This window comes from Trachypithecus francoisi, unplaced genomic scaffold, assembly GCF_009764315.1.
Source record: "Trachypithecus francoisi isolate TF-2019V2 unplaced genomic scaffold, Tfra_2.0 Lachesis_group13, whole genome shotgun sequence".
Lineage (NCBI taxonomy): Eukaryota > Metazoa > Chordata > Mammalia > Primates > Cercopithecidae > Trachypithecus > Trachypithecus francoisi.
The window spans coordinates 63,992,649-64,018,332 of NW_022681458.1; the positions used below are offsets into that span (position 1 = coordinate 63,992,649).

Sequence of the window (25,684 nt, forward strand, 5' to 3'; positions counted from 1 at the left end):
TACCTAGCACATAGTAGGTAGATACTCAATAAAAATGTTATATGTTATATGAAGAAATGAGGAAAAGGAAATGTATTAGTCTATTCTCATGCTGCTGATAAAGATATACTCGAGACCGGGAAGAAAAAGAGACTTAATGGACTCACAATTCCACGTGGCTGAGGAGGCCTCACAATCCTGGCGGAAGGCAAGGAGGAGCAAGTCACATCTTACGTGGATGGTGGCAGGCAAAGTGAGAGCTTGCGCAGGGAAACTCCCATTTTTAATACTATCAGATCTTGTGAGACTCATTCACTATCATGAGAACAACACAGGAAAGATCCGCCCCCATAATTCAATCACCTCCCACTGGATTCCTTCCACAACGTGTGGGAATTGTGGGAGTTACAATTCGAAATGAGATTTGGCTGGGGACACAGGAATGTAATGAAAAATTCAGCCACAGGGTAAGTGGCCTAAATACCAGTACTGGGTTACCAGGTCAGATTAGGACCAGAGGGTTTAGCTAATAATGCTGAGCTAGGGGCCAGGCAAGGTGGCTCACGCCTGTAATCCCAGCACTTTGGGAGGCCGAGGTGGGTGGATCATGAGCTCAGGAGTTCAAGACTAGCCTGGCCAACATGGAGAAACCCTGTCTTTAATAAAAATAGAAAAATTAGGCCGGGCGCGGTGGCTCAAGCCTGTAATCCCAGCACTTTGGGAGGCCGAGACGGGCGGATCACGAGGTCAGGAGATCAAGACCATCCTGCCTAACACGGTGAAACCCCGTCTCTACTAAAAATACAAAAAACTAGCCGGGCGAGTTGGCGGCGCCTGTAGTCCCAGCTACTAGGGAGGCTGAGGCAGGAGAATGGCGTGAACCCGGGAGGCGGAGCTTGCAGTGAGCTGAGATCCGGCCACTGCACTCCAGCCCGGGCGACAGAGCGAGACTCCGCCTCAAAAAAAAAAAAAAAAAAAAAAAAAAAAAAAAAAAAAAAATTAGCCAGGTGCGGTGGCAGGCGCTTGTAATCCCAGCTACCAGGGAGGCTGAGGCAGGAGAATCACTTGAACCCAGAGGGCGGAGGTTGCAGTGAACCGAGATCGTGCCACTGCACTCCAGCCTGGGCAACAGCGTGAGACGCCATCTCAAAATAAATAAATAAAATAATGCCGAGCTAGGGCACTTGTAGGCTAAGGGTCCTTACATTTTCTCATACATAAGGGTAGGAAGGGTTCTCTGGTCAAGTGGTCAGGGGCAGGGCTGTCATGGTCCAGGCTGTGACTGTTGGAGAGATGAAGGTTCAGGGGACCAAGCAATTCATCTGTTACCACTAGAGAAGAGGAATGAACGAGGTTGGAAGGATGGAACAAGAGAGAAAGACTATGACTCCAATGGTGATGATGTAGTTAATAATGGCAATGTTGGAGCAAACAAAATGTATTCTGCATTTCATATGTTTATTTAAATGACTGTGGTGATATCTTTTGGGCAAGGCAGTATGATTTGCTAGGGAGAATATAAAAGGTCAGGCTGGGAACTCTCTGATGTAAGGGTGGGAACTGGAAGCACGTTAATATATATAAAGAGTCAGAACTCAGCCTTTGATGAAAGCAAATGCTCTGCCACCACCACCACTTCTGCTTTCCCCTGAAGAACCAAGAGCACAGAATATTTATGTTTTTCTAGTCTGTACTGCTCTACTTCTTTCCAGGAAGTGTCCTCCAAGATTGTCAGGTTTGTTTTTGGATTCAAGGTATTTTTATTTGGATTATCTTCCATTACCCTGGAAAGTACTTAACCCCCACAATTCTTCTAAAGTCATCTATGACCAGTTTTGTTAAACAGCTAAATGACGTTTCCAAAGACAGTGATCACAACAGTTAATGCTCCAAAGCTCAAAGGAATAGTTAAACGCATTTATCTAACATGCTTCAGAGTCCCCTGAACTGCTGGCTATCTCAACATCTCCTCTTTTCTCTTTGTCTTTCTGTGTTTCCCCTCCTCTTTCCATTTATTTGTCTTGTCCTCTTAATTTCTTCATTTTGGACATCCCACACCTGCCGTTCCTTTTGTGTAGTGGCTTCTCCTTGTCCGTCCCATGTTTCCCCTTCTCCCTCCTCCTATCCTTCATCTTGCCTGTCTCTCTCCTCATTCACTTTTCTCTTTTCCTAATCCTCTTCTTGCCTTCTATGACCTTTCTTACCTTAATATCAAACTGATATAACATGAAAATAAGTACTTGTTCCCAGTTTTTAATTTTACAATCAAATTTTTAAATCTCACAGGCCTCTTTCATAAAACAATTCTTTTTTACTTCCACGTGGCCTGTGAGTGTATCCTTCTTTTCCATTTTAAAATCAGATACATTAAATGTTTGTTTTTCTTTTAAATATACAGAGTTTAATTACATTTTAAATTGTTACCCGTGTGGCCCTTGGTTGTAATTTATTTCCTATATTGTAATACCTTGCAATGTAAAAAGGACCTTGCCCCTCCATTCTAAGTAGAACAAATCACAGGGAAATTTGTATTTAAACACTTGGTATGCAATGTCCAGGCTTTTGTCAGAATGAGAACAATAATAAATATTCTTTCTTTGATATATCTCTTAGCCTGGTATCTACCAGGAACTTTTAGCAACAGCAACTCAGGAGTTATCATGCCAGCAATTCTCAGGTTCATTGATTGTTTGAAATCTTGTCTCTGTTAACCTAAAGTTCCTGATGGTGAATGTCCCCTGCAGGACAATTTTTCTTTCTTTTGTATACAGAAAAGACATATTTTCCATCTTCCTGAATCCACCAGGAAGCATGTGGGATAATCACCTTTGTTATTATATTTCTTCTCCCTCAATATATTAACGCTCCAAAACTTGCTTAGTCATTTGTAAAATTCAGCCACAGGACTTGTTGGTGCCCTTCTGTGACAAGTCATCAAAGGGAAAGTCAACCATGCTTTATCAGCCGTGTAGCTGTTTCTGAGAGCTTTTTTTTTCTTGACTAAAAACTACACAGAACCATAACATCTGCATCTTTCTTCATTATTTTTAGAAGAACATAATCCCTCGGCCTGTATGTGAAAGTGTATTTAAAAAAATATCACCCCAGCTTTATGAAAGATACTTTTTTTCTTTCCTAGATAAAGGAACCCATTTATTACGAATGCATTTCTTATTCTCAAATTTTCTATAAATGTACAAAGCTAAATAATAAGGCCAGCTTTTCAATATTTGAAATAGAAAAATGTGAATAAAGGAGCATCAGACAACTTTCTCTTTCTATCTCTTCCTGTAGGGCTGTCACCTTTGATAACCACTATTTGCCTAAAGAGATGTATATAGTAAAATTATCATGATAATAATAATTATTATTACAATAGGAATACTAGTTGGTCCATTATTGTTTTTCTCTTTGTAAAAATTCCATCTATAAATTCCTTAGTCAATGCATTTGGAACTACAAGTGATGTTTCCAATATTTGAATATGACTTTCAGCCTGGAACTTTAAAGACAAAAACCTAGGTCTTCGATTCCTTTCTTTTATTCACCTACCATATTAAGTCCATCAGAAGGTTCTTTTGATTTACTCATAAAACCATCTCAAATCTTTTTACTTTTCTCCAACTCTACTACCACAACTCTTACATATGCCACTGGCACTTCAAGTGCCAGGCTCAAAGTCATATTCAAATATTGGAATATTAAGATTACATTCAAATATTGGTTATTCAAATGTTCAAATATTGAATATTTAAACATTCAAATATTAAATATTCAAATATTGAATATTTAAATATTCAAATACTGGTTGTTAAGCTCTTCATAATAACCTTTTGAGAAAGGCAGAGTAGGTGTTATCCTTTCCCTTTCATAGATTAGGAAACAAACACTGAGAAGATTCTCTTCCTGAGGTCACAGGGCCACAGTGTTAGAGGAAGAACTCTGTGTTCTTCTCCCACTGTTCCTCCCACTCTTGAATTTTGAGAGGACCCAATACCTACCTTCTTTCTTCCCTACCCTGAACAAATTGAGATGAGAAAAAAACAAAAAAGAAATGCATATGGGACATCAAAATATCATATTTATGGCTTATGAAACAGATGTTGGAATATGGGCTTATATTTCTAGGCATGTATAATTCTCAGCTCCAGAATTAGATAAACCTACCCTCCCAAGCACAGACAATGCTGGATGCCCACAGTCGTCCTCATGCAAGGGGCCTGTCCCTTTGGAAATTACCTGCTCTTTGGGGGTGGCCTGACTCCCAAGGATTAGAGGAAGGAAGGAGCTAGGTTGTGCATGCCCTGTTAGTCTCCCTAATTTCCTCATCAGATAACGCACCCTACCTTTCTAGGGAGGAGCAAGGAACAGATCCAAAGTCTGGGGGGCGGTTAAGGGAAGTCTCCTCATGGAAAACAGAAAAGGGGGAAATATTGTTCCTCCTCTTACATATGCCACACCACCTCTCAAACAGATTGTTATACCCAGAACATTGAGAGAACTCTTTCTTTCACACCGTGCCCCTACCCCATTCCAATACTCTCTTGCCTTTTCCTTATCTTTTTTATCTTCAGTTGCCCACGCCAGAACCCTAGGTGTTACCTTTGATTCCTTCCTTTTATTCACCTACATATTAGATCCATCCGAAGATTCTTCTGATTCACTCCGTAAAACAATCTCAAATCTGTTCACTTTTCTGCAACTCTACTACCACAACTCTGATTCAAGTCACCATTATCTTTCACTCAGATTATTGAAACTGTTTCCTAGCTGTTCTGTCTACTTCTGTCTATAACCATTTCTCACGTAGAATGTTCATGAGCAAAAGGAGTTCATCCTGGGTAGGTAGTGGATAAGATGGTAGAGCCAGATTATTCAAGAGCCTTGTTATCTTAGTCACCTTCAGTTGAAGGCAGTGAGCCGTGGAAGGCCTGGGAGCAAGAGGGGACATAAATCTGGGCTTCCCTGCACTCATCACCTGTGGGAATGCAGGCAGATGACCTGCTCTCTCTGACCCTCAGAATCTCCATATACAACATGGGAGGGTTAGGAAAATGACTTCTAAGACTCTCCAGCTCTAAAATTCCATGTTAATTTGAAAACACAGAGGAGAAACCTTACAAAATAATTCTGCCCCCAAATTTTAAGCTAGTATCTTTGTAGTAAGTTATTCTTGGTGTTGAATGAGGCTCGTATCTGATCTGCTGATAGTGTGACTAGTGGCTACTCTATCATGTTACCAGAGGGGCTCAGGGTGTCATCTGACTGAAAGTACTGATGAGATGACTTGTAACAAAGCTCTATTTGTGTAAAAGCATGTTGGGTTTTTAAAATTTTTTTTACATTTAACTTTTTGTTTTTATTTATTTATTTATTTATTTATTTTTATTATACTTTAAGTTCAAACGTGCACAATGTGCAGGTTTGTTACATATGTATACATGTGCCATGTTGGTGTGCTGTACACATTAACTCATCATTTACATTAGGTGTATCTCCTACTGCTATCCCTTCCCTCTCCCCCCACCCCACAACAGGCTCCGGTGTGTGATGTTCCCCTTCCTGTGTCTAAGTGTTCTCATTATTCAATTCCCACCTATGAGTGAGAACATGTGGTGTTTGGTTTTTTGTCCTTGCGATAGTTTGCTGAAAATGGTGGTTTCCGGCTTCATCCATGTCCCTGCAAAGGACATGAACTCATCCTTTTTTATGGCTGCATAGTATTCCATGGTGTATATGTGCCACATTTTCTTAATCCAGTCTATCACTGATGGCTATTTGGGTTGGTTTCAAGTCTTTGCTGTTGTGAATAGTGCCACAATAAACATACGTGTGCATGTGTCTTTATAGCAGCATTATTTATAATCCTTTGGGTATATACCCCGTAAGGGGATGGCTGGGTCAAATGGTATTTCTAGTTCTAGATCCTTGAGGAATCGCCACACTGTCTTCCACAATGGTTGAACTAGTTTACAGTCCCACCAACAGTGTAAAAGTGTTCCTATTTCTCCACATCCTCTCCAGCACCTGTTGCTTCCTGACTTTTTAATCTCCATTCTAACTGGTTGAGATGGTATCTCATTGTGGTTTTGATTTGCATTTCTCTGATGGCCAGTGATGATGAGCATTTTTTCATGTGTCTGTTGGCTGCATAAATGTCTTCTTTTGAGAAGTGTCTGTCTATATCCTTTGCCCACTTTTTGATGGGGTTGTTTTTTTTTCTTGTAAATTTGTTTGAGTTCTTTGTAGATTCTGGATATTAGCCCTTTGTCAGTTGAGTAGATTGCAAAAATTTTCTCCCATGCTGTAGGTTGCCTGTTCACTCTGATGGTAGGTTCTTTTGCTGTGCAGAAGCTCTTTAGTTTGATTAGATCCCATTTGTCAATTTTGGCTTTTGTTGCCATTGCTTTTGGTGTTTTAGACATGAAGTCCTTGACCATGCCTATGTCCTGAATGGTATTGCCCTGGGTTTCTTCGAGGGTTTTTTATGGTTTTAGTTCTAACATTTAAGTCTTTAATCCATCTTGAATTAATTTTTGTATAAGGCGTAAGGAAGGGATCCAGTTTCAACTTTCTGCATATGACTAGCCAGTTTTCCCAGCACCATTTATTAAATAGGGAATCCTTTCCCCTTGTCTTATTTTTGTCAGGTTTGTCAAAGATCAGATGGTTTCAGATGTGTGTATTATTTCTGAGGTTCTATTCTGTTCCATTGGTCTATATCTCTGTTTTGGTACCAGTATCATGCTGTTTTGCTTACTGTACCTTGTAGTATAGTTTGAAGTCAGGTAGTGTGATGCCTCCAGCTTTGTTCTTTTGGCTTAGGATTGTCTCGGCAATGTGGGCTCTTCTTTGGTTCCATATGAACTTTAAAGTAGTTTTTTCCGATTCTGTGAAGAAAGTCATTGGTAGCTTAATGGGGATGGCATTTAATCTATAAATCACCTTGGGCAGTATGGCCATTTTCACAATATTGATTCTTCCTATCCATGGGCATGCAATATTCTTCCATTTGTTTGTGTCCTCTTATTTCATTGAGCAGTGGTTTGTAGTTCTCCTTGAAGAGATCCTTCACATCCCTTGTAAGTTGGATTCCTAGGTATTTTATACTGTTTGAAGCAATTGTGAATGGGAGTTCACTCATGATTTGGCTCTCTGTTTGTCTGTTATTGGTTTATAAGAATGATTGTGATTTTTGCACATTGATGTTGTATCCTGAGACTTTGCTGAAGTTGCTTACCAGCTTAAGAAGAGTTTGGGCTGAGATGATGGGGTTTTCTAAATATACAATCATGTCATCTGCAAACAGGGACAATTTGACTTCTTCTTTTCCTAACTGAATATCCTTCATTTCTTTCTCCTGCCTGATTGCCCTTGCGAGAACTTCCAACACTATGTTGAATAGGAGTGGTGAGAGAGGGTATCCCTGTCTTGTGCCAGTTTTCAAAGGGAATCTTTCCAGTTTTTGTCCATTCAGTATGATATTGGCTGTGGGTTTGTCATAAATAGTTCTTGTTATTTTGAGATACGTCCCAACAATACCTAGTTTATTGAGAGTTTTTAGCATGAAGGGCTGATGAATTTTGTCAAAGGCCTTTTCTGCATCTATTGAGATAATCGTGTGTTTTTTGTCTTTGGTTCTGTTTATATGCTGGATTATGTTTATTGATTTGCATGTGTTGAACCAGCCTTGCATCCCAGGGATGAAGCCCACTTGATCATGGTGGGTAAGCTTTTTGATGTGCTACTGGATTCGGTCTGCCAGTATTTTATTGAGGATTTTTGCATCGATGTTCACCAGGGATATTGGCCTAAAATTCTCTTTTTTTGTTGTGTCTCTGTCAGGCTTTGGTATCAGGATGATGCTGGCCTCATAAAATGAGTTAGGGAGGATTCCCTTTTTTTCTGTTAATTGGAATAGTTTCAGAAGGAATGGTACCAGCTCCTCCTTGTACCTCTAGTAGAATTTGTCTGTGAATCTGTCTGGTCCTGGACTTTTTTGATTGGTAGGCTATTAATTACTGCCTCCATTTCAGAGCCTGTTATTGGTCTATTCAGAGATTCAACTTCTTCCTGGTTTAGTCTTGGGAGGGTGTATGTGTCCAGGAATTTATTCATTTCTTCTAGATTTTCTATTTTATTTGAGTAGAGGTGTTTCTAGTATTATCTGATGGTAGTTTGTATTTCTGTGGGATTGGTGGTGAATATCCCCTTCATCATTTTTTATTGTGTCTATTTGATTCTTCTCTCTTTTCTTCTTTATTAGTCTTGCTAGCAGTCTATCAATTTTGTTGATCGTTTCAAAAAATCAGCCCCTGGATTCAGTGATTTTTTGAGGGTTTTTTTGTGTCTCTATCTCCTTCAGTTCTGCTCTGATCTTAGTTATTTCTTGCCTTCTGCTAGCTTTTGAATGTGTTTGCTCTTGCTTCTCTGGTTCTTTAGTTGTGCTGTTAGGGTGTCAATTTTAGATCTTTCCTGCTTTCTCTTGTGGGCATTTAGTGCTATAAATTTCCATCTACACATTGCTTTAAATGTGTCCCAGAGATTCTGGTACGTTGTATCTTTGTTCCCATTGGTTTCAAAGAACATCTTTATTTCTGCTTTCATTTTGTTATGTATCCAGGAGTCATTCAGGAGCAGATTGTTCAGTTTCCACGTAGTTGAGCGGTTTTGAGTGAGTTTCTTAATCCTGAGTTCTAGTTTGATTGCACTGTGGTCTGAGAGACAGTTTGCTATAAGTTCTGTTCTTTTACATTTGGTAAGGAGTGCTTTACTTCCAACTATGTGGTCAATTTTGGAATAAGTGCGATGTGGTGCTGAGAACAATGTATACTCTGTTGATGTGGGGTGGAGAGTTCTGTAGATGTCTATTAGGTCTGCTTGGTGCAGAACTGAGTTCAATTCCTGAATATCCTTGTTAACTTTCTGTCATGTTAATCTGTCTAATGTTGACAGTGGGGTGCTAAAGTCTCCCATTATTATTGTGTGGGAGTCTAAGTCACTTTGTAGGTCTCTAAGGACTTGCTTTCTGAATCTGGGTGCTCCTGCATTGGGTGCATATATATTTACGCTAGTTAGCTCTACTTGTTGAATTGATCCCTTTACCATTATGTAATGGCCTTCTTTGACTCTTTTGATCTTTGTTGGTTTAAAGTCTATTTTATCAGAAGCTAGGATTGCAACCCCTGCTTCTTTTTTGTTTTCCATTTGCTTGGTAGATCTTCCTCCATCCCTTTATTTTGAGCCTATGTGTGTCTCTGCACATGAGATGGGTCTCCTGAATACAGCACACTGATGGGTCTTGACTCTTTATCCAATTTGCCAGTCTGTGTCTTTTAATTGGAGCATTTAGCCCATTTACATTTAAGGTTAATACTATTTTGTGTGAATTTGATCCTGTTATTATGATATTAGCTAGTTATTTTGCTCATTAGTTGATGTAGTTTCTTCCTAGCATTGATGATCTTTACAATTTGGCATGTTTTTGCAGTGGCTGGTACCAGTTGTTCCTTTCCATGTTTAGTACTTCCTTCAGGAGCTTTTGTAGGGCAGGCCTGGTGGTGACAAAATCTCTCAGTATTTGCTTGTCTGTAAAGGATTTTATTTCTCCTTCATTATGAAGCTTAGTTTGTCTGGATATGAAATTCTGGGTTGAAAATTCTTTTCTTTAAGAACATTGAATATTGGCCCCCACTCTCTTCTGGCTTGTAGAGTTTCTGCCGAGAGATCTACTGTTAGTCTGATGGGCTTCCCTCTGTGGGTATCCCGACCTTTCTCTCTGGCTGCTCTTAACATTTTTTCCTTCATTTCAACTTTGGTGAATCTGACAATTATGTGTCTGGGAGTTGCTCTTCTCAAGGAGTATCTTTGTGGCGTTCTCTGTATTTCCTGAATTTGAATGTTGGCCTGCCTTGCTAGGTTGGGGAAGTTCTCCTGCTTAATATCCTACAGAGTGTTTTCCAACTTGGTTCCATTCTCCCTGTCACTTTCAGGTACAGCAATCAGACATAGATTTGGTCTTTTCACATAGTCCCATATTTCTTGGAGACTTTGTTAGTTTCTTTTTACTCATTTTTCTCTAAACTTCTCACTTCATTTCATTCATTTGATCTTCAATCACTGATACCCTTTCTTCCAGTTGATCGATTAAGATACTGAAGCTTGTGCATGTGTCACGAAGTTCTTGTGCCTAGGTTTTCAGCTCCATTAGGTCATTTAAGGACTTCTCTACACTGGTTACTCTAGTTAGCCATTTGTCTTATCTTTTTTCAAGGTTTTTAGCTTCTTTGCGATGGGTTTGAAGATCCTCCTTTAGCTTGGAGAAGTCTGATCATCTGAAGGCTTCTTCTCTCAACTCGTCAAAGTCATTCTCCATCCAGCTTTGTTTCATTGCTGGCAAGGAGCTGCGTTCCTTTGGAGGAGAAGAGGAGCTCTGATTTTTAGAATTTTCAGCTTTTCTGCTCTGGTTTCTCCCCATCTTTGTGGTTTTATCTGCCTTTCGTCTTTGATGATGGTGACGTTCAGATGGGGTTTTGGTGTGGATATCCTTCCTGTTTGTTAGTTTTCCTTCTAACAGTCAGGACCTTCAGCTGCAAGTCTGTTGGAGTTTGCTGGAGGTCCACTCCAGACCCTTGTTTGCCTGGGTATCACGAGCGGAGGCTGCACAGTAGCGAATATTGCAGAACAGCAAATGTTGCTGCCTGATCATTCCTCTGGAAACTTTGTCTCAAAGGGGCACCCGGCCATGTGAGGTGTCAGTTGGCCCCTACTGGGAGGTGCCTCCCAGTTAGGCTATTCGGGGGTCAGGGACCCACTTGAGGAGGCAGTCTCTTTGTTCTCAGATCTCAAACTCTGTGCTGGGAGAACCAATGCTCTTTTCAAAGCTGTCAGACTAGGACATTTAAGTCTGCAGAAGTTTCTGCTGCCTTTTGTTCAGCTATGCCCTGCCCCCAGAGGTGGAGTCTACAGAGGCAGGCAGGCCTTCTTGAGCTGCTGTGGGCTGCACCTGGTTCGAGCTTCTAGGCTGCTGTGTTTACCTACTCAAACCTCAGCAATGCCGGGTGCCCTTCCCCCAGCCTCTTTGCTGCCTTGCAGTTCAGTCTCAGACTGCTGTGCTAGCAATGAGCGAGGCTCCCTGGGCATGGGACCCTCTGAGCCAGGCATGGGATATAATCTCCTGGTGTACCGTTTTCTAAGACTGTTGGAAAAGTGCAGTATTGGGGTGGGAGTGACCTGATTTTCCAGGTGACGTCGGTCACAGCTTCCCTTGGCTAGGAAATGAAATTCCCTGACCCATTGTGCTTCCTGGGCGAGGTGATGCCTCGCCCTGCTTCAGCTCATGCTTGGTGGGCTGCACCCCCTGTCCTGCACCCACTGTCCGATAAGCCCCAGTGAGATGAACCTGGTACCTCAGTTGAAATGCAGAAATCACCCGTCTTCTGCATCACTCACACTGGGACCTGTAGACTGGAGCTGTTCCTATTCAGCCATATTGGAACCTCCCTCCAGCATGTTGTTTTATATATCTTTAGGGTAGCTGGGGAAAAGCCATTCTTTGATACTGCCACTTCGTGATTTTTTGTTTTTTTTTTTGAGACAGACTGTTGGTCTATGGCCCAGGCTGTAGTGCAGTGGCATGATCTTGGCTCACTGTACCCTCTGCCTCCTGGGTTCAAGCTATTCTCCTGCCTCAGCCTCCTGAGTAACTGGGATTACAGGTATGTGCCACCATACCTGGCTAATTTTTTGTATCTTTAGTAGAGACAGAGTTTCACTGTGTTGGTCAAGCTAGTCTTGAACTCCTAACCTCAAGTGATCCATCCACCTCAGCCTCCCAATGTGTTGGGATTATAGGCATGAGCCACCATGCCTGGCCTTGGGTGATATCTTGAAGAAAGAAATTATCTGGTTCCAAGTTTGTTTCTGGGTCTTCCCATCTACTCCAATACAGCATATAGACAATGATCATATCATAGGATCTGAGTCCTTTTGTCTCCAAGTAAAAAACAAAATAACAGAATTTTTTTTCTGCATAATTATTCATCTAAGAACACATAATAAGTCTACAAGAATGAGATAGGCCCTAGACATAGGAATAGTGGACAAAAGATATATGCCTCAAACTAACAACTTCACAACCTCTAATTCTTTTATAGTTCTATGCCCCTCAAGATTTCTGGCTTTTCCAACTGTAAGAGTCTCCAGACATCTCTGAGGACCCATCAGCAGTGAACAAGTTAATTAGTGATTAACACTAACAGAAATAAATTGACCACTTGATACAAGCAATAATGGGACCCAAGATAGGTTCATTGACTGAGAAGAGTAAAGAGAATCTACAAGGGAACTCAAGCTGAACTGACTACCTCAGCTTTGCCAAAAGCAAACCATGTTTAAGTCAGGCCTGTCTGACTTGAAAGGGTCGATCAACAGCTTTCCTTGACCTTGTATCTATCATCTCACCTTCTGACTCTATGACTTTATTATTCTGGAGTTCTGACCCCAATTCTTCAATTATAAAAACAAACAAGCAAGCAAGAAACCTAATTAGAAAGGAAACATTGATGGTTACAATACAGAGATCAACTACTTTCTCAATGTTATATTTCTATAATTTCTTAGACAATCTACTACATGATTGTTTCACATTGTAAGATTTATTATAAAATCTTCCAAAAAGTGAACTAAATTCAACATTATAACAACATAAGACTTCTGCTGATAAGACTTCATCCATACATTTTATAGTCCTTAAAGGATCAGCTGCAAAAAATTCATTTTTCAGTTAACACGCAGGTGAAGAGCTCTATCAACTGTACCAACCAGCCCCCACCCCAAAAATTGATAGTAATAGCCAATATTTATTGAGAGTATGTTATGCACTAGGCACTGTGGTAAGATTTAGTTGTCTTATTTAATCCTCACAAGGTTCTATGAGATAGACACCATTACTTCCTACACTTTACATGTGAGGAAGCTAGACTTGAATAGTTTTAGTAACTTGCCCAAGTTTATACAGCTGGTAACAGGCAGAGCCCAGATGCAAACTCAAATTATCCAGCTCTGTTTAGATTCTACAGTTTTACCATTATTGGAAATATTAAGGATTACATTCAGGTTCTATTCACATGTTCAAGGCTGGATTCCTGTCCATGAAAGAAGGTGGCTCCTTGATGGAATATGAAGTTCAAAAATCTGCTAGAATGCATTCCAGAAGCTGTTTTAGCCATTCACATCCATTGACATCAGGTAAATGATTATTTTTGTGCAAAGATCCCAACAATTGTGTCAGGTTTGGAGAGTTTGGAACAAGAAGCCTCAGGAAACTTCATGGTTTGCAATATAATCTATTAATACCTGTGAAGGTGATACTACTACTACTATTACTACTACTACTACTACTACTACTACTACTACTACTACTGACAGTAGTGATAGTTAACACTTATTAGAAGCTTTCTTAATTTCCCCAAGGTCACACAGCTATTAAGTTGGAGAGGCAGGATTTGAACCCATATTGTTGGAGCCACAGTTTATACTCTTAACCACCACAAATTACTGTCTCTGGTGTGGTATGTAAACAATGAGTGGCAGTCTGTTCAACATCTTTTCATAATGCCCTTTACTAAAGTTGTGAGACAGTGTTGCCAAGGACTAAACAATATTTCTGGAAGCTATGTTGTGAGTGTGCAAAATGGGTAGTTTCTTTATATATTAAAAACTTTCATTTTTCATCATAACTAATCAGTACCAAAACCTGCAGGAAAGGAATCTATTTATATCACTAGGAATTAACTGGAGGATATAGTTAACATATTTCCTACAACATTTTAGAGAATTTTCAAGGCAGAGTTTGAGTTGCTCTATGCAGGTCTTATACTTGCATAGATCCATCATAAAAACGAGATGTACAATTTGTCTCTGAGAAAAAACCTGAAGCTCTAGTGTATACAAGCAAGCAGCTTATTCTAGAAAAAAACTGCACATTTCTCTTTATTGTGAAACTTTTTGTAAACTCTAGGTGACCTGTAAGTAGGGCACGGAAGTTTCAGCCATACCAGTGATCTATTGGTCCAATAGCTTTTTGCTGTTTGACTACAGGGAATGTCCTTTGGGGGCATTCGTTGCCTTAGTCATGGATTGGTTTGATTGCTGGGGCTAGACACCTACTGAAGCAATCAAACATAATAAGTGGAGTGGGGCATAACATCCCAGAGAAAAACATCTAGGGACAGAATCTGGGAAATGGAGAGTTTCTAATGTTTCTAGACTGATTCCTGTTCTGTATTCTGAATGTGGTGATATACTTGTGTAGCACTTTATGATTTATAAAATGCTTCACCATATACTATCTAATCATCCTTGCTGCTATGAAAGGTAAGAATTACTCTCCTCATTTGGAGGGTAAAGAAACAGTCTGAGAGAAGTTAAATGGCTCAGTTTTGGAGCTGGGCAGGGGATTCAGGACTTGTGGCATCACATGCAGTAATTGTTATACCTCCCAAGAACTTCTTATGTGACCATGATAATGAGAGGGTTTATATCAGAAAATCATATATTTTACTGATACACACACACACACACACGTATATATAAACTTTCTATTTTTGGAAAATATGGCAAAATCAGGATTCTTCACTTCTTTGGTCATTGCATTATTTTTATGAAACAGCCTATTACTGGAAAAGATATTTGAAAGACATTTGCAATTCATGATGTGCCTACTCTTCATGAAGCAAGAGATTCAAGCTTTTGGGGAGATATTTTATTTCTTCTATGTTTTCCTTCTGCAGAAGTCAATCTTTGCTAATATATTTAATCATAGACTGGAAAAAATAAAACGACCTGGTGTTGAACTGGTCACAATAGAATGGCAAGCAATATTAACTTCTCACTCTGTTCTAGCACATTAGGCTGAACATAAACTGCTGTCTGTACCACTGACAAGTTTCTTTGTGGTTTTCCAGCTATATTAAACACCAACGTGCACAGAGGCCTTGAGGACAGATTGCTAACTCTTCAAAGTAGCATAGTGTGGTGAAAAGAGCCCAAGCTTTAGACTCAAGCATCTCTGAGTTAGCATCGGCTCAGTTATTGGTAAATTACTTAACATGAGATAAGTTACTTAGCTTCTCTTAGCTTCAGTTTCCTTGTATGTATAATAGGGCCAATAATATCCACTTTGTATGGTTGTTGTGATTATTCTATGTATGCAAAACTCTGGCACACATTTTTGCATACATAAATGCACAGGTTATATGGTAGGCTCCTGGTAAATGATAGCCATCATTGCTATTATCTGAGGAATCAGTAAGTCTCGTAATTACCTCAATTTCTTTGCAGTTTAAACTGATCACAAGTCTCATTTAGTGCCTGTTTTAAAGGCTAGCTCACCATATGTGGTGCTGGAGTAATTGGTATGACTCTTATGTCCGCTTGTCTACTGGCTTAGGAGATCAATATTCAAAGCCAAAGTTATGAGCCATCTGCCACTGCAAAGCCAGACTATGTTGTCCTTCTCTCTTCAAAGCAAGTTTTGATGTCTGAAGAACCTTGATCTGTCTTTTCTGGATAGTCACATCTGTGTACCTTAGCAGGATTTGGCTAACATCTTGAATTTAGTGTGAAAGGAGGACCCAGTGGAGAAATTTCCTGGGGAATTCAAGCTATTCATAAGCCATCAATGTGAATCATCTGCCCATGACAGATACTGTCTGTTAGGGAAATAGCATTGATTCTTATTTTTAAGAAAGTACAGTTCCTTAAGTTCCATTTCACAAATGGGCACCCTGTACCTAATATCAGCCAGATATAATATAATAGTATAAGGCTGCATTGCATAAACCACAACCAGAAATTATCTTTGTGACAGTATCAGTTAGAAACTGTAACTAAAGGCAAATGATTTGTTTTTATCCTGTAAAAGGAAAAAAAATCTATAAAATCTTTAGCAGCCATGGGTGCCTCAGCCCCCATGTCCAAAGGGGCCAGCTGTCCCTCACCTCCCACCATTCTCTCTAATGATTTAACATGAGGTTAATACAGGCAGCTTTGCAGCAATAAGCAATGCCTTGGTTAAGCGCTCTTGCCCCTAAGTGTAGGTTTTTGTTTGTTTCTTTGTTTGTTTATAACTTCTATGTAATATAGTTATAATTTTAGAGGCTTCAGGCAGAGTGTCTTGAATGCCTGCAAGTTCTTAAAATCAGGTTTAGCATTCTGAATGTTACTTAAGAAAATCACATACTGAGGCCCATTGTGGGAGAATGGAAAGTCCATCATGTAAAACAGATTAGCTACACATTAATATCTTTCAATTTGCCACCAGTTTATTGACTTGGAATAGCCATTTACTCTTTAAAATTGTATACGTAAGAGTAAAGTCCCATGTTAGATCTTTCAGAATATGAAATAGATCAAATATATCACTAGGATGGATAGATGTATGTATGTATGTATGTATGTATGTATGTATTTATTTATTTATTTAGAGACAGAGTCTTGCTCTGTCACCAAGGCTAGAAAGTAGTGATGTGATCATGGCTCACTGCAGCCTTAAACTCCTGGACTCAAGCCATCTTCCAGCCTCAGCTTCCTAAGTAGCTGGAACTGCAAATGTGTGCCACCACACCGGGCTAATCTTTTTCTTTTGTAGAGATGGGGTCTCAATGTGTTGACAAGACTGATTTCAAACTCCTCAGGTGATCTTCCCACTTTGGCCTTCCAAAGTGTTGGGATTACTGGCTTGAGCTACCATACCTAGCCTCAGGATGAATTTTATTTAATTTTATGTATCTTTAGAATGCTTGAATAAGAACTATTTATGAGGTATGTGAAGTCAGCTGAAGTTGTATCAGAAAATTACATTTACTAGTTGTCCTCTTTCCTCACACAAGAACCTAGACCCATTTAGAAACAGAGAAAAGGAATAGTAATGTTTACACCATGCCTTTACAATTTTTTGAAAAGAAAGCAAAAACCTTTTATGTGTGAAAATTACTTTTGCATGATCATCTAAACTTTGGGGCATATAATTAATATGGGCCTTATCAGAAATTTATGTTCAAGGTAGTCCTTTAATTTGCAGGCTGGTTCAGCTGTTTTGTAACATCTAGGGGGATAATGCTTGAAATATTGTCTTTTCGAGGAGAAAAGGATACAGGGCAGGTGTGAAACTGGACAGATAGCACTTCCAAAGAGGAATTTAGTGCTTTTGATGCCTCGGCAATGACATCTGTCATCCAAAGAGTTATAAAAAACTGGAAACTTGCCATGTGGACTTAAAATAAATATTAGCTTCTACCATTTTTGAAAAAAAAATATGTGTGTGAAAATAGCTCATTGTAGGTCTTATCTAGTTAAAAGTTAATACTGAATATGTCTTCTTTGCAGAAGTCACATGGTTCTCTAAAAAATTTTCTGGCCGGGTGCATTGGCTCACACCTGTAATCCCAGCACTTTGGAGGCCGAGGTGGGCAGATCACGAGGTCAGGAGTTCAAGACCAGCCTGACCAAATATGGTTAAACCCCATCTCTACTAAAAATACAAAAATTAGCTGGGTGTGGTGGTGCACACCTGTAGTCCTGGCTACTTGGGAGGCTGAGGCAGAGGTTGCAGTGACCTGAGATTGTGCCACTGCACTCCAGCCTGGGTGATAAAGCAAGACTCTGTCTCAAAAAAAAAAAAAAAAAAATTCTGAGCTTGGTGTGGAGATTCACACCTGTAATCCCAGCACTTTGGGAGGCTGAGGCAGGAGGATTGCTTGAGCCCAGGAGTTCAAGACCAGGCTGGGCAGTATAGTAAGACTTTGTATCTACTAAAACTCAAAAAGATTAGCTGGGCATGGTGGCTGTGCCTGTCGTTCTAGATACTCAGGAGGCTGAGGAGAGAGGATCACTTGAGCCTGGGAGATCAAGTCTGCAGTGAGCTATGATTGAGCCACTGCGCTTTAGCATGGGCAACAGAGTGAGACCCTGTCTCAATAAATGAATAAATAAATAAGTAGATACAAATTTCTGACTGCTCATTTTTATCATTCTGTATTTGTTGACTTTAAATTACATGCATGTCAGACACTAGTATCAAAGTCATAAAAATTACCTGGACAAAACAATGTAGAAAGAATTGTAAAGAAGGAAGGCAATTCTATTTAGTAGATGATCTGTAATAAATGGTAATGTCAACGCGTAGTAAAAGAAAAAGAGAAGTGAGCGAATTGATGTCTATAGTTCTCTGAAGAAACATTCCATTTTAGTATCAATAAGTCTATGAAGTGAAATTTTAGTTTAGTGGTTTAGCCACAGTGTTCCTATTAACTTAACAAGAGTTGGGTTGTTAACTGCTCATGTTGCTAAACTATAACCCTAAGAACTCTGCGCATTCAAAACAAAATGTGTGCTGAACATATCGGAAAGGACAAGAGCTTTAGTTCTTCAGTTTTCATTATATTGTCCATTGCCTTTAAAAAAATTGTCAAATGCATCATATATTCAAATGGAAGAATAAAATATATACGTACAGCACAAAGAAGAGTAAACTGGACATCCTTCTACTCACACCAGATTAAAATGTAAAACACTAGCTGGGTGCAGTGGCTCACACCTGTAATCCTAGCACTTTGGGAAGCCAAGGTGGGTGGATCACTTGAGGTCAGGAGTTCAAGACCAACCTGGCCAACATGGTGAAACCCCGTCTCTACTAAAAATGCAAAAATTAGCCAGGTGTAGTAGTGCACTCCTGTAATCCCAGCTACTCAGGAGGCTGAGGCAAGAGAATAGCTTGAACCCAGGAGGCGGAGGTTGCAGTGAGCCGAGATTGTACTGTTGCACTCCAGCCTGGGGGACAAGAATGAAACTCTGTCTCAAAAAAAAAAAAAAAAATGCCACTACGTTGAAATCTTCTGGTGCCCTTTCACAATAATATTATCCTCCTCTCGACGCCACCACTTTCATTGGCATGCTGAGTGTTGTGTGAGATATCCCCTTGTTTCCCTCCCCATGGCTTTGCCACCTATCTTTGTTTTCCTATACAATATGCAATTTAATTTTGCCTGCTTTTGAACTTTGTATAAATGGAATAATTCTACATGTATCCTTTTGTTTCTTTTTCTGCTCAACATTATGTTTTTGAGACTAATTTATGTTGAAATGTGTAGCAATAATTTCCAGTGCCATATAATGTTCCTTTGTATAAACATATCACAATTTATCCATCCTACTTTTGACAGACTTTTGAGTTATTTCTAGTTTTTATTTATTTATCTATTTATTTATTGCTATTATCAATAATGCTGCTATGGGCATTTTGCGTAGGTCTCCTGGAATCTTGGCATCATATTTGCATGACCACAGACTTTTAACTATTCATTTTTGTAACTTTTATTTATTTATTTTTAACTCTTAGGTTTGGGGGTATATGTAAAGATTTGTTATATAGGTAAACTTGTGTCATGGGGGTTTGTTGTATAACTATTTCATCACCCAGGTGTTAAGCCTGGTACCCAATATTTATTTTTTCTGCTCCTCTCCCTACTCTCACCCTCCATCCTCAAGTAGGCCCCAATGTCTGTTGTTCCCTTTTTTGTGTTCATGAGTTCTCATCATTTAGCTCCCACTTATAAGTCAGAACATGCAGTATTTGGTTTTATGTTTTTGTGTTAGTTTCCTAATAATAATAGCCTCCAACTGTATCCATGTTCCAGCAAAAAACATGATCTCATTCTTTTTATGGCTGCACAATATCCCATAGTGTATATGTACCACATTTTCTCTATCCAATGTGTCATTGATGGGCATTTAGGTTGATGCCATGCGTGTCCTGCAAAGACATTGATTCCATGTCTTTGTTATTGTTAATAGTGCTTCAGTGAACATTCTTGTGCATGCCTTTATGGTAGAATGATTTATATTCCCCTGGTTATATAGCCAGTAGTGGGATTGCTAAAAATATGCAATGAATGAATGCCTCATGAATTTGCTCATCATCCTTGTGCAGGAGCCATGCTAATCTTCTATCGTGCCAATTTTAGTATATGTGATGCCAAAGTGAGCACAAGGATTCGTTTCTTTTTTATTTATTTATTTATTTATTTATTTATTTTTTTCTGAGGCGGAGTCTCACTCTGTCACCCAGCCTGGAGTGCAGTGGCCAGATCTCAGCTCACTGCAAGCTCCGCCTCCCGGGTTCACACCATTCTCCTGCCTCAGCCTCCCGAGTAGCTGGGACTACAGGCGCCTGCCACCTCGCCCGGCTAGTTTTTTGTATTTTTTAGTAGAGACGGGGTTTCACCGTGTTAGCCAGGATGGTCTCGATCTCCTGACCTCGTGATCCGCCCGTCTCGGCCTCCCAAAGTGCTGGGATTACAGGCTTGAGCCACCGCGCCCGGCCGAATATTTACATTAAAGGGTATATAATCTATAACCCTTAGCAATTTTTTAAAATTAATACTTTAAGTTCTGAGATACATGTGCAAAACATGCAGGTTTGTTACATAGCTATACATGTGCCATGGTGGTTTGCTGCACCCATCAACCTGTCATCTAGCTTTTAACCCCCCTCATGCATTAGGTATTTGTCCTAATGCTCTCCCTTCCCTTGTCCTCCACTCCCCGACAGGTCCTGGTGTGTGATGTTCCCCTCCTTGTGTCCATGTGTTCTCATTGTTCAACTCCCACTTACGAGTGAGAACATGTGGTGTTTGGTTTTCTGTTCATGTGTTAGTTTGCTGAGAATGATGGCTTCCAGCTTCATCCATGTCCCTGCAAAGGACATGAACTCATTCTTTTTTATGGCTGCATAGTATTCCATGGTGTATATGTGCCACATTTTCTTTATCCAGTCTATCATTGATGGGCATTTGGGTTGGTTCCATGTCTTTGCTATTGTAAATAGTGCTGCAGTAAACATACGTGTGCATGTGTCTTTATAGCAGCATGATTTTATAATCCTTTGGGTATATACCCAGTAATGGGATTGCTGTGTTAAGTGATATTTCTGGTTTTGGATCCTTGAGGAATCACCACATTATCTTCCACAATGGTTGAACTAATTTACACTCCCACCAACAGTGTAAAAGCGTTCCTATTTCTCCACAGCCTCTCCAGCATCTGTTGTTTCCTGCCTTTTTAATAATCACCATTCTAACTGGCATGAGATGGTATCTCATTGTAGTTTTGATTTGCATTTCTCTAATGACCAGTGATCATGAGCTTTTTTTCATGTTTGTTGGCCACATAAATGTCTTCTTTTGAGAAGCATCTGTTCATAGCCTTTGCCCACTGTTTCATGGTGTTGTTTGTTTTATTCTTGTAAATTTGTTTAAGTTCCTGGTAGATTCTGGATATTAGACCTTTGTCAGATGGATAGATTGCAAACATTTTTTCCCATTCTGTAGGTTGCCTGTTCACTCTGATGATAGTTTCTTTTGCTGTGCAGAAGCTCTTTGGTTTGATTAGATCTCATTTGTCAATTTTGGCTTTTGTTGCAATTGCTTTTGGTGTTTTAGTCATGAAGTCTTTGCCTATGCCTGTGCCCTGAATGGTATTGCCTAGGTTTTGGGTTTTACATTTAAGTCTTTAATCCATCTTGAATTAATTTTTGTATAAGGTGTAAGGAAGTTTCTGTTTTCTGCATGTGGCTAGCCAGTTTTCCCAGCGCCATTTATTAAATAGGGAATCCTTTCCCCACTGCTTGTTTTTGTCAGGTTTGTTGAAAAATCACATGATTGTAGATGTGTGGTGTTATTTCTGAGGTCTCTGTTCGTTCCATTGGTCTATGTATCCGTTTTGGTACCAGTACCATGCTGTTTTGGTTACTGTAGACTTCTAGTATAGTTTGAAGTCAGGTAGCATGACACGTCGAGCTTTATTCTTTTTGCTTAGGATTGTTTTGGCTATACAGGCTCTTTTTTGGTTCCATATGAAATTTAAAGTAGTTTTTTTCTAGTTCTGTGAAGAAAGTCAGTGGTAGCTTGACGAGAATAGCATTGACTCTATAAATTACTTTGGGCAGTATGACCATTTTCGTGATACTGATTCTCCCTATCCATGAGCATGGATTTTTTTTTTCCATTTGTTTGTGTCCTGTCTTATTTCCTGAGCAGTGGTTTGTAGTTCTCCTTGAAGAAGTCCTTCCCGTCCCTTGTAAGTTGTATTCCTAGGTGTATTTTTCTCTTTATAGCAATTGTGAATAGGAGTTCACTCATGACTTGGCTCTCTGCTCGTCTATTGTTGGTATATAGGAATGCTTGTGATTTTTGCACATTGATTTTGTATCCTGAGACTTTGCTGAAGTTGCTTACTAGCTTAAGGAGTTTTTGGGCTAAGACAATGGGATTTTCTATATACATAATCATGTCATCTGCAAACAGAGACAATTTGACTTCCTCTCTTCCTATTTGAATACACTTTATTTTTTTCTCTTGTGTGATTGTCCTGGCCAGAACTTCCAATAGTATGTTGAATAGGAGTGGTGAGAGAGGATATCCTTGTCTTGTGCTGGTTTTCAATGGGAATGCTTCCAGCTTTTGCCCATTCAGTATGATGTTGGCTATGGTTTTGTCATAAACATAAACATAAAAATATCTCTTATTTTTTTGAGATATGTTCAATCAACACCTAGTTTATTGAGACTTTTTAGCATAAGGGCTGTTGAATTTTATTGAAGGCCTTTTCTGCATCTATTGAGATAATCATGTGTCGTTGGTTCTGTTTATGTGATGGATTGCATTTATTGATTTACATATGTTGAAACAGCCTTGCATCCCACAAAAGAAGCCGACTTGATCATGTTAGATAAGCTTTTTGATGTGCTGCTGGATTCAGTTTGCCAGTATTTTATTGAGGATTTTTGCATCAATATTCATCAGGGATATTGGCCTGAAATTTTCTTTTTTTGTTGTGTCTCTCTCTGCCAGGTTTTGGTATCAGGATGATGCTGGCCTCATAACATGAGTTAGGTAGGAGTCCCTCTTTTTCTATTGCTTGGAATAGTTTCAGAAGGAATGATAGCAGCTCCTCTTTGTACCTCTGGTAGAATTCGGCTGTGAATCCATCTGGTCCTGGACTTTTTTTGGTTGGTAGGCTATTAATTACTGCCTTCATTTCAGAACCTGTTATTGGTCTATTCAGGGATTTGACTTCTTCCTGGTTTAGTCTTGGGAGGGTGTATGTGTCCAGAAATTTATCATGTCTTCTAGATTTTCTAGTTTATTTGAATAGTAGTGTTTGTAGTATTCTCTGATGGTAGTTTGTATTTCTGTGGGATCAGTGGTGATACTTCCTTTATCATTTTTTATTGTGTCTATTTGATTCTTCTCTCTTTTCTTCCTTATTAGTGTAACTAGTGGTCCATCTATTTTGTTAATGTTTTAAAAAAAAAACAGTTCCTGGATTCATTGATTTTTTTGAAGGGTTGTTCATGTGTCTATCCCCTTCAGTTCTGCTCTGGTCTTAGTTATTTCTTTTCCTCTGAGAGCTTTTGAATTTGTTTGCCCTTGCTTCTCTAGTTCTTTTAATTGTGATGTTAGGGTGTCGATTTTAGATCTTTCCAACTTTCTGTTTTGGGCATTTAGTGCTATAAATTTCCCTCTCAACACTGCATTAGCTGTGTCCCAGAGATTCTGGTATGTTATATCTTTGTTCTCATTGGTTTCAAAGAACTTCTTTGTTTCTGCCTTAATTTCATTATTTTCCCAGTAGTCATTCAGGAGCAGGTTGTTCAATTTCCATGTAGCTGTGCAGTTTTGAGTGAGTTTCTTAATCTTGAGTTCTAATTTGATCACACTGTGGTCTGAGAGACTGTTTGTTATTATTTCCATTCGTTTGCATTTGCTGAGGGGTGTTTTACTTCCAATTATGTGGTTGATTTTAGAATATGTGCTATGTGGTGCTGAGAAGAATGTATATTCTGTTGATTTGCGGTGGAGAGTTCTGTAGATATCTTAGGTCCTCTTGGTCCAGAGCTGAGTTCAAGTCCTGAATATCCTTGTTAATTTTCTGTCTCATTGATCTGTCTAATATTGACAGTGGGGTGTTAAAGTCTCCCACTATCATCGTGCGGGTATCTAAGTCTCTTTTTAGGTCTCTAAGAACTTCTTTTATGAATCTGAGTGCTCCTGTATTGGGTGCATATTTAGGATAGGTAGCTTTTCTTGTTGCATTGATCCCTTTACCATTATGTAATGCCCCTCTTTGTCTTTTTTGATCTTTGTTGGTTTAAAGTCTGTTTCATTAGAGACTAGAATTGCAACCCTTGCTTTCTTTTTCCTTTCCATTTGCTTGGCAAATATTCCTCCATCCCTTTATTTTGACCCTATATGTGTCTTTGCATGTGAGATGGGTCTCCCGAATACAGCACATTAATGGGTCTTGACTCTTTATCCAGTTTTCCAGTCTGTGTCTATTAATTGGGGTATTTAGCCTATTTACATTTGAGTTTAATATTGTTACATGTGAATTTGATCCTTTCATCATGATGTTAGCTGGTTATTTTTGCATATTAGTTGATGCAGTTTCTTCATAGTGTCATTGGTGTTTATATTTTGGTGTGTTTTTGCAGTGGCTGGTACTGGTTTTTCCTTTCCATATTTAGTGCTTCCTTCAGGGGCTCTTGTAAGGCAGGCCTGGTGGTGACAAAATCCCTCAGCATTTGCTTGTCTGTAAAGGATTTTATTTCTCCTTCACTTATGAAGCTTAGTTTGTCTGGATATGAAATTCTGGGTTGAAAACATTTTTCTTTAAGAATGTTGAATATTGGCCCCCACTCTCTTCTGGCTTGGAGGGTTTCTGCAGAGAGATCCACTGTTAGTCTGATGGGCTTCCCTTTGTAGGTAACCTGACCTTTCTCTCTGGCTGCCCTTAACATTTTTTCCTTCGTTTCAACCTTGGAGAATCTGCCGATTATGTGTCTTGGGGTTGCTCTTCTCGAGGAGTAGCTTAGTGGTGTTCTCTGTATTTCCTGAATTTGAATGTTGGCCCATCTTGCTAGGTTGGGGAAGTTCTCCTAGATAATATGCTGAAGTGTGTTTTCCAACTTGGTTCCATTCTCCCCATCACTTTCAGGTACAGTAATCAATCATAAGTTTGGTCCTTTCACGTAGTCCCATATTTCTTGGAGGCTTTGTTCATTCCTTTTCATTCTTTTTTCTCTAATCTTGTCTTGACACCTTATTTCAGTAAGTTCATCTTCAATCTCTAATATTCTTTCTCCTACTTGATAAATTTGGCTATTGATACATGTGTATGCTACAGGAAGTTCTCCTGCTGTGTTTTTCCACTCCAATAGGTCATTTATGTTCCTCTCTAAACTGGTTATTCTAGTCAGCAGTTCCTATAGCCTTTTATCAAGGTTCTTAGCTTCCTTGCATTGGGTTAAAACATGCTCCTTTAGCTCTGAAGTGTTTGTTATTACCCACTTTCTGCAGCCTACTTCTGTCAGTTTGTCAAACTCATTCTCCATCCAGTTCTGTGCCCTTGCCAAAGAGGGGCTATAACCATTTGGAGGAGAAGAGACATTCTGGTTTTCTGAATTTTCAGTTGTTTTTTTGCACTGGTTTTTCCTCATCTTCATGGATTTATCTACCTTTGATCTTTAAGGCTGATGGTCTTTGGATGGGGTTTTTGTGTGGGGGTCCTTTATGTTGATGTTGACGTTGATGTTATTGCTTTCTGTTTGTGAATTTTTCTTCTAGCAATCAGGTCCCTCTTCTGC

General features: G+C 39.4%; 1 protein-coding gene and 1 non-coding gene across 2 annotated transcripts in view; one reads left to right on the forward strand and one right to left on the reverse strand.

The window, feature by feature from the left end:
• Positions 1–25,684, forward strand: part of PDE11A (phosphodiesterase 11A) — a 490,924-nt gene that overhangs the window by 18,961 nt on the left and 446,279 nt on the right. The gene's annotated exons all lie outside the window — the stretch shown is intronic.
• Positions 19,917–20,027, reverse strand: LOC117095449. Its single transcript, XR_004441992.1, has one exon. It is a non-coding gene; the product is annotated as a U6 spliceosomal RNA (small nuclear RNA).